General features: G+C 37.3%; 1 protein-coding gene across 2 annotated transcripts in view; it reads left to right on the plus strand.

Moving 5' to 3' along the window:
• Positions 1-13526, plus strand: part of side-VII (sidestep VII) — a 395213-nt gene that overhangs the window by 93040 nt on the left and 288647 nt on the right. The gene's annotated exons all lie outside the window — the stretch shown is intronic.

Genomic DNA, 13526 nt, shown 5'->3' on the forward strand with positions numbered 1-13526 from the left:
CCTTAAATTTTAAAATCATAAAGCATTGTAAATTTTATTGAGGTACCACTTTTACATTTTCAATACCGTAAACTTCCCAGAATTCGAAAATTGGGAAAAAACCGCAAAAATGAAATTGATTTTTGGTCATTTTAGGCATGTTCAGGCAGTTAAAAGGTAAAATAGGTATTTAAAGGGCATTTTAGGCCGAATAGGCAGAATCAAATATGGCTCTAATTACTCTAATTAAGCCAGAAATCATTTATAGACAAGTTTCATACATGTGCCTTAAAAAATAAAAATAGTCCATTTTGCCTAAAATCCGGGCCCTACTAATTATGTACGAATTACATACAAAGCTTTATGTTCGATTGTGAAGTTAAGTTTCTTTTAAATACAAAATTAATAGATTCTAAAAATTACGATAATTTCCAAGTGTTCTGTTTTTGTTTCTGTGGTTACGAAATTATTTATTACTATTTATTTGAAAACGAACAGTGTTTGTGTTTGAAATACGAACTGAAATCGTCTTTATTTCTAGTTGTAATAATGAGCAAAGTAAGTGAAATTGCGGCAAAAGCTAAAGAATCTTGACTGCAAAGTTTTCTATTAATTCTATTCATTCCTGATTTATATAAAGTTAGGAAAATTTTGACGTTTATTTTGAAGTAATACCCAAAATTGACAAGCGGCCGTTTTACTATCGTTATGGACTAGTCCATAAACAGATAGTTTGTGGACAATAAACGATATCATAAATCATGAATTATAGTACAATCAAACATAAAACGATTTTTTAAATCCATTTCGGAAAACGTCAAAATAATTTTCTGACATTTTGTTCATTAATTTGTGTTACCAACAAAAACAAAAGCCTTGTCAACGTTGTTTTTCGCCGGAAGAGAGATTTTTGTCGACGGAAGACGCATTTTCTGACCACGACTAGATTTTTTCGCGATATTCGGTACACTATTGGTCAATATCAACTGTTTTCATAACATGAGTGAATTTGTCAAATTAAATAACGAGAATTTCCAAATATTTTGTGATGCATTGATTTTTTCACAAACAAAATTCTAACGTACTGTGTATAGGTTTCTCGAAATGATGTAAGTAATAAATGTAAGAAATGCTACCTTAAAAAATAGAGTTTTTATAGACAGCTAGAAACCCTTACATCAGGATTCTTTGGTTAATTTTATCAAGAAAGAAAGAAAATTTTATGACACATTGTCAAGGGTAAAAGGTAACAACATGCAATTCAAGATATGCTTAGTTATTTTTATATTAAGTGCGTGAAGTGAGTGTTTTTTATGCATGAAAAGGACTTTTACGCCGAGACGCAGGTCGAGACAGTAAAGCTTTGAATGCACAAAAAACATCTTCACGCAAGAAATATAAACAATATTTTTTCAATAATTTCTTTCAGAACTTAAGTATCAACGCAGTGACCATGCTTAGGTAACTAATAGAAACTAAAGTGAAAAAGAGAAAAGCTTAAGTGTGTGAAATCGCATTTCACGCACTGTTTCTATCTATAGTTTCAATCTTACTAACAGTGTAAAAAAATTATATGTAAGAAAATGACTCACTTCACGCAACTGTGCGTGAATATCAATTTTTTGAAGCAATTATAGAAAAAATCATTTCATTTACTAAACCATTTTCTTTTTAGGTGACAATCCAACTCGAAAATTTTTAACCAATCGAATTGCAGCATTTTTCAAATTTGGACCAATCAAATTGATTTATAGTGAAAAAACACCGAGTAGAGAAAAAAAACAACCCGCTGAGTGAAAAAACAACTAGTGGTTTTTCAGCGAAAAAATTTATGTCAAAATGAAACGTCAAATTTATTAGGTCAACTCGATAAAAATTTTCTCGGTGGATTGTCAAGTCGAATACAATTCGTGGTCTAATTTTTTTCTGCAAAATTTGTCATTTAAGACATTCGTAGCTTTTGCTTTTGTCGTCTCCTTCGTCGACTCGTGTAATTTTCGTTGCAAAAGCTACTCATATCTTAAATGACAAATTTTGTCGGAAAAAATTAGACCACTTATTGTATTATATATGAAAAATACAATTTGTTCTATCGACCTCGTTGAGACAAATTTAGCATTGCTATTTCCACAATTAAAAGTTTATCTACTAAATTGGCTTCGAAAATGATATAAAACATAGTTTGGATCACAACGTTCTAGTGGAACATGAACATTTAACACTTTTAAATATTCGTTCGTAATATAAACAGCTCAATTTCATCTACATTTATACGTAGATACATATATTGATTTTGTAATAACTAATAATAATAAACTAGCTACCGCTTGAAATAAATAAAACTGAAGTCATTGTAAACAACCAAGTCACTTTATTTGTGTTGTGCTTTATTGCATTCTGTTATCGCCTGCAGTAGCTATAATGCAAAGTTGTTACAGAATAGTACTATGATTATGATTATGATAATTTATTTTTATCTATATTCAATTGTTGTTCCTGGGAATTCCCCAAGTCGAATACAAACAATTTCATCTATACTGAGCCCACATTGATCACATTTGTCTCCAAATGTCTGGTTTCTTGCCTTCAATCGGACTGTTAAAATTTTACGATTCATCGGACCATCTCCGAAAATACCGTCGACCTTCATAAATTTCTTGGTCCGACCGATGTCAAAAGATTTAAATATAGAATAAGGATAAAATGTTAGTGGAGCGGAAGCGGCATATATTAAATCAGATTTTTGCGAATGGCGAACAGAATGCGTGTCTCACCAAACTAACAAAGCCCATTGAAAAGGTGATAGTAAACGTGACGTTTATCCTGGAGAAGCCTCGCATGTCATCCTCGCCGCCTGAAACCGTTGTTAGACGACATGAATCAAGGATAATTAATATCCGTTCTTTGCCAGTTTCTCGACGCTTGTCCTTGCATTTTATCGCAAACGCTACAAATCCACTGCGCAATGTCAGGATTTTATGCAAAATGCAATTAGTTCAATCACGCTGTCCAACTGTGCAGTTTTTTCGTCCGTCGGACAATTAACGAATTTTACGTCCAGGACGTCGATAAATTTTTATTGGACCCAATAGGTGCAGCCAATAAAACTGTCGCTAACTTTGATGGTTATTGCCGGGGGTTTTTAAATTCTAGCTGGAAATTTGCAATAAACAAATGTGTTGAATATCTGATAAGTACTAAAAGTCAACGATACGCCATAAATGAAAAATATGGAGCATAAAAGAGGGAATTTCGTTCATTTATTCCTTTGTTTCGAGTTTTATAGGTGCAAATAGCTGTACAAGGAAAAATGAAATTTTACATCGTCTCAAAAATTTAATCTAATTATAGTCGGGTTGAAATATGTTGCGAGCGGGGTGGAGGCGATAAAAGCGACTGCCATGGCCGAATCGACATGGTGAAATGCTAAAGTGTTGAACTTTAGCTCTAGTTAAAATTTTACCGCTGCGAAGGCTGCTTTTACACCCAATCCAAGAAGCGATTGCTTCCGGAAAAGAATTTTTTATTCTGATTGACGGAAGCGTCAAAACAATTTTAACAAAAAAAGTTATAGTTCTTTACACGATCGGAAATTACTTTTAAGCAACATAAATGTTTCTTAAACGTAAATATTGCTGGTATCATTATTTTTGTTTGGAAATAAAATTGACTTTGACGTTGTTGCTCTAATTGGTATGCCTTGCAGGCGCCCGGAACCGCTCCGGCGCCAGCTATAGGTGACGAAACCGGAACATGTTACAATTCCAAACATAAGGGTTCCTTATGTGAGCCCGCAACACCTTTGCGTTTACCTACGCAATAGAGCGATCTGATATGTCTCCAGGGCGTAGCATTGCTTTGTCTTCTTGGGAAAGACACGTGTCAGCAGCACACGTGCAGGGCTCACTTTGATCCCTCGCCTCACCTGGCGTGGTATTTCGCCGCTCGTTTTAATACCTGCATCCGCCATTAATTAGAATCGGATCACCTCCTCCCCGATCGGCACCATTGTCGGTATTCCGGTCCTGAAAAGAACACGTGTAATATTTCACATGGAAATTGTGTACGTGCATCAGGTTTGGCCTCTCTCGAAAACTGAAAGGCGAAGTTATGGGCGATGGAGAGCCGAAGATGAGGATCTGGGGCTAAGTTCATGCTATCGAATTATCGAACCAGTGCCCAGTGGCTGTCATATTTTATCCTTAAGGTGTCATTTGCCTGTCCCTTCTATTCATGGCGTGCCTTTGGCGGAGTTTTCAGGAGCCTTTCATGTTTAAAATCGTGAAAAATGTGCCTCCTGCAATAGTTTTACGTGACGATGCCGAACTTGATCTGCCTTGGCGCACATACAAAATGGAATTGCTTTCTGAAATGTAGAGTGATGCTTATTTAATACACGAAAACTGCTTAAACATAATATCGGTGCATTCTTATTTTCCCAAGTATGAAATATGAAAACTGAACTATTAAACAAAAATTACAAATTCTTGCTTCTAGCAGGGAATATTATTTTACAAAAATCTGTAGCTTGATTCTATGATCTTAAAATTAACCAATCAAAAGATGTTTTGTGATGTCATTTAATAAAGTAGTTTTTATAAGTGTAAATTTTGCAAGTGCATAATTTGATTAAAAATTTGGTTATGATTTATTTCAGCTTGTATAGACAAAAGGAATGACCTTTTAAAGATTTAAAATGTTATTGATTTGACAGATAGAGCTGGTCCGGCGCATGCACCATTTTTTCGTTTTATAAATTAAAATGATCATTAAATCGAGTCACACTAAAACATAGCTGACGCAACATGAAAATGTGTGGTATTGATAAACGCTTAATTTGTTAAAATGTAACGAATGTGACAGTTTATTTCTTTTAAAAAGTAATGCATAGGATCTTCTAAAACACGATCTAACACCAATTTACTCTGAAATCTTTCTTTACCAAGATCCCATTGCGCACATCTCCTTGGATGGAAAGTTTCTTTTGTACAACATATGTCGATTTGATTGTACTTATAAGAAATGCACATACAGGGTGATTTTGAAAGTTGTGCAGATATTTTAATCACGAGCTACTGGCTTCATGTAGAACTCGGAAAAAATATTTAAAAAATTCTATGTCAAAAAATAAAATGACATTTATTTTTTGAGCTACTATTTTTTTTAATTGCTTTTAGTTTTCTAGGTTGTCCTACAACCTCGTAGGTAAAATTTCGGCACATTTTAAAAATACACCCGTGTATATCATGTTTTACAAAATGTACGCCAATGTGAAGTAACCTATAGGAAATATGCTTTAAAACAAGGAAACCGCATTGGTGTACGTTTCATAAAATATGATATACAGGGTGTATTTTTAAAATGTGCCGAAATTTTACCTACGAGGTTGTTTGACAACGTAGAAGACTAAAAGCAATTTAAAAAAAATGTATCTCAAAAAATAAATGTCATTTTATTTTTTGACATAGAATTTTTTAAACATTTTTTCCGAGTTCTACATGAAGCCAGTAGCTCGTGATTAAAATATCTGCACAACTTTCAAAATCACCCTGTATGTAAATATAATAGGAGAAAATTGCGGTATCTGTTTCAAGGATGCGAGAGTAAATAAGAATAGTTCCTTCTTTTTTAAAACACTTTAATAAAGAAAATCCAGATTTTAACAGAATATTAATTTATACCTTGAGTTTTTTATTTTACTGATCATACGCCTATTGCATCTGTAAGTTTGGTTGCCTATCTCAAATAAATTGACCACTTTAGAACTGTACATAACCATTTTAACGAATGTTGAAAATAGAGCCATATAGTTTATTTTCACTTGATTTTACGTGATTTAACTTATAAATCATTGTCTTAGATTTGATTCAACTCTAGCGGTAACAGTTTCATTTTTAAACAATTAACAAAATATTAATTAACAATCTTCTTCATCGCTGGTAGAAGTTTGGAACAAATAAATCAATAAAATGTTGAAATGTGTGTAGTGTGAATTACCTCAAACGATAACAGAGAACCTTTCATTAAAATTTTTACAGAGTATCCCGGTGCCCCCACCATTTTCTCAAATTATTAATTGTATTTTTATCTTACTAATGATCAAAGTACGTACAATGGACAATGTGACCGTGTCAAGTAAAGTAGCGTAATTGTGAAACTAGTCAAGTTTACATGTTTTCGCGGATTAAAGGCAGCGAATCGTCCAGTTTTATGAAAGCTCTGAAACACTCAACAATAAGGGCTTGCCTCCTCAACAAAATTTGCAAATTGAACAAGAAATTGAAGATAAAAATGTTTTAAAATTTGTTTCACGAACATTAAAAAAAAAATTCTCCAAAAGAGATAATAATGGTTGGTACGGAAGATCGAGGAGATATAAGTGAGAACAAGAAACAAGGTGAAGATTGGACAGAAAGAAAGAAAGAAAGAAGTTTATTATTAACAAATTGCTACCAAATTACAATATATCCAGTAAAAACAGAAGGTCAAAGGTGAATAGCTTGAATTTGGTGTGGTTTGACAACAAAGGAAGTGAGACAAGACTGTCCGCTCAGCCGGGGCTGTTCACGATATTTGTGACAGGCGTGGATAAAATCTTAAGGAAAGCACAAGCGGGGGGAGTGCAGTGCGTAGGGTGAAAGTTTGGAGCCTGGCGTTTGCGGATGATTTGGTAATAATAGCAAAGAGAGAGAGAGAGAGAGAGAAAGAGAGAGAGAGAGAGAGAGAGAGAGAGAGAGAGAGAAATGACAGAAATGATCACGAGCCTGGAAAAGTATGTGAGGAAGAAAAAGCTGTTGAGAAGACGAAATTGATGGTGTTCTACAAAAGAAAAAGACTGGGCGAAGAGAATGAGTGGAAGTGGGAAGGAAGGAAGGTAAAACGAGTGAGCGAGTTCAAGTACTTGGGCTACACCTTCAACGAGAGAGGCACACATGAGAGAGGTAGTGAGGAAGGCAAACAAGGTAGTGGGATGTGTGTAGGGAATAGGAGAGGGAAAGTGGGGTGGTGATTTCATGAGGAGAATGATGAGAAAGGTAGAGAACGTATTGATGTACGGGGCAGAGATCTGGGGATGGAAGGAACAAGAGGAGGTAGAGAAAGTGCAAGAAAAATATTTAAGATGCTAGGAGTGGACAGAGAAACGCCAGGTTACATAGTGAAGAAAGAGTGCAAGAGGAGCAGGCTGAAAGTGAAAGCAGGAAAGAGAGCGGCAAAGCTTGAGGACAAAACGGATGGAAGGGAAAAGTGCAATTTACTGACGGAATGATGGAGAGAAAAGAAAAAGAACGCGGAGCAGAAGGAGAGAGAGAATTACCACCAGAGGAACGGGTATGCCAGTGAAGAAGTGGATGAATGCGAGCTAAGTGAAAGGGACAACGACACAGACAGGCAAGAAAGAAGGGAGAGAATCAAAAAATCCAGATACAACAGGGAGCGTGAGAGGTGTACGACAGAGGAAATTTCGGAGTGCCTGGGGAGGGGGAGTGGAAGAGAAAGAAAAGTGATGGCGAAATTCAGATGTGGGAGAGAGAAAACAGGTATTCGGCGGAAGGAGAAGAAAGAAGGTGCAGAATGTGCTATAAGGAGAGAAAGACGATCGAGCATATATGGAACAGATGCGACGAAATGAGAGCGAGGGAGAGAAAGAAATGGGGAGGAATACTGAATGAAGACGGAAGGGAGATAGGATGGATGAAAGAGATATGCAACAGGAGGGACACAATAGAGAAAGAAAGGGGATAGAAAGGAGAATGTTATTTTATTTATTTTTTTGGAATTGTTATTTTTATGTTCAGATAAAACTGTAACCAGGAATCCAAACGCCCGTAGGGCAAATGAAGCACAATATTATACAGGATGTCCCCAAAAAAAAAGACGAGTCCATAGCTCCTTTATAGGCTACAAAATGGCCTACCAAATTCACGTAAAGCCCCAAGGGCTTCAAGGTTAAACTGTCAAAATATTTTTTTTCAAATGCGAACACATACTTTTTTAGTAATTCTTATAGATATTTTTATTCTGAAAACAACAATGTATCACAAGTATAACCTCAAAAAAGAAAAAGTTTAAAAAACTAACACTACATTTTGAAACAAATGACGAGCACCAAGCGAGAAGCTATCAAAATACATTGCATTACAATGTAATAACCAAATTAAGTTAGCTGGAAAAACAAATGACAAATAATAACATATAGGATTGCGCAGTGCGCAGTTTTAGCATAGAAGATAGTAGCGTTATTTTACTTTTTTTTGTATTTTTGGTATGTAAGTGTATACTTGCGATACATTGTTATTTTCAGAATAAAAATCTCTATCAGAATTACTACTAAACAAAAATGTGTTCGTATTTGAAAAAAAAAATTAACAGTTTAGCCTTGAAGCCCTTGGGGCTATATGTGAATTTATTAGGCCCTTTTGTAGCCTATTTACAACCATTTAATTTGGTGTATAAATAATTAAAATTCTCAGATAAATAAGGTAGTCATGAACTCGTCTTCTTTTTTGGGGACACCTGTATAATAATAATGGTTTTAACATTGTTCGCCAATTATTATTACTAGAAATATTTCAACATCACACTTTAATTAAAGTATAAATTTTGTCAATATAACATTTGATATTTTTACGTAAACACTAATTTCTTAAACAGATAAGAAGCACTCTTCATCAACCACATTTCTTCTCCCTTCATTATCCACAATTCTATGGATCAACATTAGATATAAATTTAAACTTTATCTAAACTGGTAGACCCACTAAGACTCCTACAGTTAGTTTTTATCATCTAGTAGAAATAAATTATTAAGCATTTTCTTTTGCAACTGAATAACATTACAACGCTTGTGAAAGCAAACGTTTTTGTATTTTTTGTGCCACACTGTTTTCCTCGTCCTCTCACACTCCTGAAACTTGGAGCCTTAACGAGATTTTTGCGTAATCCGTCAATCATGAGAACGCTTAATTAATATGAATGAAGAACTACCCTGCACCGAACTACCCTGCGCGTAATTAAATATTCTTGGTCGAAAAACAATAGTGCATAATGTGATTAATGGTCTGTTTGTGTGTTATTATTTCGGCGTCGAGCTAATTAAGTCGCGGAGCCGCTTTCATTGCAATATTTAGTTTAGACGATACAATAATTGAAAGCTTTGCAAACAATTTATGATCCTTCAAAAAGCTGCCGCCATGGTAATGAACTAATTTAAGTTAAAGGGCCGCTTCCGCAGCCCATAAGCAGTTTCCTCTCGTGTTTAATTCTCAATGCAACAGCGGCCTAACTAGCTGTTTACAGGATATAAGATGATGAGCCTCTGGCAATAAGAAAATTTCCCACGGGCTTGCGGCCATTGTTGCCCAAGAAATATAAAAGCTGGATTTCGGAATGGAGAAAAATGGAGTTATGGACCGCCGGTATTAACACACATATAATCTATAGACTGAAGCTTAATAATAATTATATAAACTAAATAAACTATCGTCGATGAATACGATATTATTTCAATATTCAATCAAACATTTTTTACTGCAATAATCACAACAAATTCATGCCAGCTGCAGTTAAGTCCTATCTAAATTAATATTTATTATAGATTTTTATGGAAGTGTCAAAACAAATTTGTTTTTTTTTTTTTTTATTGCCATTCCCGTTTTTTGCCATACGGCTTTTTACGGTACCTTTCGGTCGTCCGTTTTCAATTCATTTTTTTCCTTTGTTCCTTTGCCTTTCCTTTCTTTTAGGTGATGCGACGGGGCTTTCCCCGGCCACCCACGCCCATTCCACCTCACATTCACAGACGTACACAACAACATTTATACACCCATGGGCGCCCTTCCCGACGGGACTCGAACCCGTGCTGACCTCGCGGTGGTGGCCGAAAGAGTGTTGATTCTTCCTTCCACCACCCTACCGTCAGCCCCGAGGAGACATACACACACATCCATGGCCCGGCGGAGGTTCCTTCGTTTGAAAAAATCCTCCCCCTTCGGTGGGATTCGAACCCACTAGCATCGGGACCGCGACCTCGGAGTACTTTCTCCGACAGCCATGCGGCCACCGAGCCACCACAAATTTGTTTGTTTACAGTTAATTAATTCATTTATGAAAACTGTTTTTCAACAGAGCAATATTTAACAATTTTAACAACGTACACAGTGCTCGTTTGATTTTTTTCTTACAACGTGACCAGAGACAGGTAGATATCTGTTATCTCTTGGGGCTTTGTTTTGTTTACAAGAATTTTTTTCTTCGAAAATAACGTTACAGGTTAGTCCTAAAAAGAATTATTCCAATTAAATTGAATGAAAAATATTATTAGTGACAACAAGGATAATAATTAGTAGAACACTTCTCTTGTATTCATTATTCGGACGAATCATTGATGGTGTAGCTGTGTGAATTGTTCAAAGCACCAATAATTTTGTTTTATAACAACACCAAAATGTACAATGGCTTTGTAATGCTGAAAATGAAAGTACATAAAACCTCCCATGAGCGGACACCGTCGGTCGCCAATTTTTTGTCCGTTTAACAGAGATGTCCGCTCAAAAGAAATATATCTGGTTCAAAGGAAAAAATATATGTAGGCCGTAATATTAAGTAATATTATTATTATTATTATTATGATCAGCGACCGGGCAGAGGCAGAAGCCTGTTATGCCCGCTCTATTGGTATAGGCAGCGCTTAGCGTTATGGTCCCTCTGGTGGTCTAGACTTTAAGAGACTGTCATATTTTGCTTTAAAGGAATCAGCGGTTTTACAGTTGACAATCTCTGGTGGAAGAGAATTCCATTGGTCAAAAATTCTATTTGTAAGAAAGTACTGTCTTGCAGTTGTCACGAACCTGTCCTTTAATAGTTTCAAAGAGTGTCCACGTGTGCGACCCCCTTCGTGCAGAGTAAACAAATGCCTAATAGGGGATTGTTCAGAGGACAAGGCGCGAAAAACTACCAGGAGGTCACCTCTCACACGCCTAACTGACAGACTCGGAATGCCCATCAAAGAAAGCCTGGCTGTATACTGGGGTCTGCTTCTGCCAAACGGCACTCTAGTTGCTCTCCGTTGAACCGACTCAAGCAATTGAATATCCCGCTGTAAAACAGGAGTCCAAACACAGTTCGCAAATTCCAAGACAGGCCTGACATATGTCTTGTACAGTTTCGCAAATATTGCTGGACTACTTTTGCGGAAGACTTTGTTTAGAAGGAACAGCATGGAGTTGGCCTTCTTAGTTATTTTTAGAATATGATTGGACCAAGACAGATCAAAGGAGACTGTAACACCCAGATCACGATAGTTGTCAAAACTGGCCAGTTCCTTGCCGTTGATGCGATATATATGTTTGGGGTTAGTGTTACCTATGTGCAGTACGCCACATTTATCCGAGTTCAAGGGGAGTAACCAGTCACAGGACCAGTCATGAATGGCCAAGAGATCCTGCTCCAATGCCATACTTTGGTTGCTTATATTGTATACTTTGATATCATCAGCATACATTGCAAAAGGCGATCTCAATATGCATCCAAGGTCAGCAGTATAGGCTATAAAAAGCAGGGGTCCCAGCACTGAATCCTGCGGCACCCCACTGTGTACCCTGACAGGGCGACTATATGACTCGCCCACCCTTACACAAAAAGTACGTTCGCTTAAGAAAGCGTTGATCCACGCCAAGAGATTTCCTGATATTCCCAGATGCTGTAGTTTGGAGATTAGCCGTCGCTTAGGAACCCGATCAAAAGCCTTGGAGAAATCCAAATACAGTACATCCACCGAGTTGCCATTATCAACCTCCCTAGTCCAATCTGCCAGACAGGCGAGAAGGTTAGACTGGATAGATTTACCTGGTAGAAAGCCATGTTGCTGCAATGGAATTAAATCACAGTCAAGAAGAAATCTAACCACCTGGTCGTAGATTATCGACTCCATCGCCTTGACCACTAGGGAAGTTAGACTAACAGGTCTATAATTTGCATTTGTCACCTTTTTTAAATATGGGACGCACTATTGCCGATCTCCAGTCCGGAGGTAGAACCCCCGACCTAAACGACTGCTTCATCAAAACAGACAAGGGGACACTGAGTTCGGCGGCACAGTTTGAGAGAACCTTGGCTGTGATAAGGTCCGGCCCTGGAGACTTAGACACCTTCAATTTCCTGATTTTCTCGCACACTACTGTTTCAAGAAAATCGATATCCGAGAGAAAAGTGGAATTGGGCGGGCCAGGGACAGCGGGGATCCGGTCCCGTGATTCTTTCGTAAAACTTTAGAAAAAACATCGGCAAAAATGTCGGCGACAACATCGCTGTTGTCTGTCACGGACCTGACCTGACCTGACCTGACCTGTGGAGTTCCCACTGGACCCGACAGTTGAGTGCGAATGTGCTTGTGAAAGTGTTTGGTATCTTTGGAATTAGCAATACTCGCCTCATATCTAGTTCTAGCCTCCTTAATAGTGGTGGAAAGTTTATTAGAGAAAGCTCTATGGGTCTTATAATCAGCTTCAGCTCCAGTCCGCCTGAAGGTACGCCACAACGATCGTTTTTTCCTAATCAACTTTAGAATCTTGGAGTCGATCCAAGGCTTCTTTGAAGATCTTTTAAAAGTTACTCTCGTAGTGTGCTGCGCAATCGTGTCTTGCAAAGTGGTTTTGAAAACTTTCCAGTTATGGGTCATAGAAGTATTAGAAAGTAATAAATTCCAGTCAACAACTGATATATGCTGATTTACCGCAGCCCATTCTACCACTGTTCTCTCAAATGAAACAGTCTTCAATCTGGGACAAGAATAGATCTGAAGCTCGATTCCCAGGGTCACGTGATGTGAGATCCCAATTGGACTCAGGTATTTTAAATTTGTGAGCGAATTATCATCTGAGGAAATGATTAAATCTAGAGTGGATGGTGTCTGATTGAGTCTGAACCTTGTGGGTTCCGATACAAGTTGACATAGGTGGCTGTTAATAATTAGATCAGCCATTAGTTGAGATGAGTTGCTGAATGACCCGCTGGAGTCCAAAGGCCACAGCAAGTCCGGCATATTAAAATCACCAAAAATGAAAATCTTTTGTGATGTGTCCGCCAGACCTTTGATGAAATCAATCAAGATTTTGTCGGCACTAATAGACGACGAAGGTGGCCTGTATACGCAACCCAAAACAAATGATACAGTTTTGCTGTGCACCCCAAGAAACAGTGCTTCAATACCGCGGAAGTCCCCGGATATTGGTTGTATCTTAAAGTTGGTCAGAACTCTGTTCGCAAAGTACATACAAACACCACCACCCCTCCTGCCGAACCGATCCCTCCGGAATAGTGTGTAACCTCTTATGGAGACCAAACTGTCGGGGATAGAAGATGAGAGCCACGTTTCGGTCAACAGAATGATGGACGGCTCGTCCCGACCCACAAAAGCACAAAAGTGATGCAATGTTGGTGTAAGCTATACTACAGGATAAATAATTTGCGTCTGACGTGAATGTTGTTATGTTAAAATAATTGCCCTTACTATAATTTACGGCTCGCCAACTATGGTACTCAAGTTCAGG

This window comes from Tenebrio molitor, chromosome 2 (genome assembly GCF_963966145.1).
Source record: "Tenebrio molitor chromosome 2, icTenMoli1.1, whole genome shotgun sequence".
NCBI lineage: Eukaryota > Metazoa > Arthropoda > Insecta > Coleoptera > Tenebrionidae > Tenebrio > Tenebrio molitor.